Source organism: Salmo salar, chromosome 12 (genome assembly GCF_965601325.2).
Source record: "Salmo salar chromosome 12, fSalSal1, whole genome shotgun sequence".
In the NCBI taxonomy this organism is placed as follows: Eukaryota; Metazoa; Chordata; class Actinopteri; order Salmoniformes; family Salmonidae; genus Salmo; species Salmo salar.
In genome coordinates this window covers 106,709,598-106,711,208 of record NC_138302.1, presented here as the reverse complement: position 1 = coordinate 106,711,208, position 1,611 = coordinate 106,709,598, and positions in this window count along the sequence as shown.

The following is a 1,611-nucleotide window of genomic DNA, read 5'->3' as shown; positions in this document are numbered from 1 at the left end:
CTCCAGGAGCTGGCAGGCTTCTGGTAAAAATAGCTTTCTCCCTACAATTAGGGTTAAGTGCCTTGCTCAAGAGCCCCCCACACGCACACTTTTACGCTGCCTCTACTCTCTGTTTATTATCTATGCATAGTCACTTTAACTCCTACATTAACATATGACCTCGACTAACCTGTGCCCCCATACATTGACTTTGTACCGGTACCCCCTGTATGTAGCCTCGCTACTGCTATTTTACTGTTGCTCTTTAATTATTTTTAACTCAAAACTTATTTTTCTTAAAACTGCATTGTTGGTTAAGGGCTTGTAAGTAAGCTTTCTCTGTAAGGTTGTATTCGGCGCATGTGACAAATAAAATTTGATTTGATTTTGACTGACAGCAGCCACGTCTTCAACATGGAGCTCCTCAACTCGAGGAAGGAGCACAACGTCCATGTCATGTCATCCCTTCCGCCACATACCCAGACCACCGACAAGGTCGTCTTCAGGACACTGGTGTAACGCAGTTTCTCTCCTGCAAGGTCGGCGTTCACCCCCAATTTATTAATCAAATGTGTTAGCCAGACAGCCACTCACAAAGTAGACTACCGATCCCTGTCTGTAGTGCCGAAGTATCAAACCTTTGATAGGCTTTCTATGGTGCCAGGGCATAGTTTAACTTTAGCTAATGGATACATGTTTATTGGTAGGCCTATTTGGCTGTCCTTTTCTCAGGAACGCCTAACATTTCAAATCAAGTTTTATTGGTCACATGGTTAACAGATGTTATTGGTCCATACACATGGTTAGCAGATGTTATTGGTCACATGGTTAGCAGATGTTATTGGTCACATGGTCAGCAGATGTTATTGGTCCATACACATGGTTAGCAGATGTTATTGGTCACATGGTTAGCAGATGTTATTGGTCCATACACATGGTTAGCAGATGTTATTGGTCACATGGTTAGCAGATGTTATTGGTCCATACACATGGTTAGCAGATGTTATTGGTACATACACATGGTTAGCAGATGTTATTGGTCACATACACATGGTTAGCAGATGTTATTGGTCCATACACATGGTTAGCAGATGTTATTGGTCACATGGTTAGCAGATGTTATTGGTCCATACACATGGTCAGCAGATGTTATTGGTCACATGGTTAGCAGATGTTATTGGTCCATACACATGTCTAGCAGATGTTATTGGTCACATGGTTAGCAGATGTTATTGGTCCATACACATGGTCAGCAGATGTTATTGGTCACATGGTTAGCAGATGTTATTGGTCCATACACAAGGTTAGCAGATGTTATTGGTCACATGGTTAGCAGATGTTATTGGTCCATACACATGGTTAGCAGATGTTATTGGTCACATGGTTAGCAGATGTTATTGGTCACATGGTTAGCAGATGTTATTGGTCCATACACATGGTTAGCAGATGTTATTGGTCACATGGTTAGCAGATGTTATTGGTCACATGGTTAGCAGATGTTATTGGTCACATGGTTAGCAGATGTTATTGGTCACATGGTTAGCAGATGTTATTGGTCCATACACATGGTTAGCAGATGTTATTGGTCCATACACATGGTTAGCAGATGTTATTGGTCACATACACATGGTT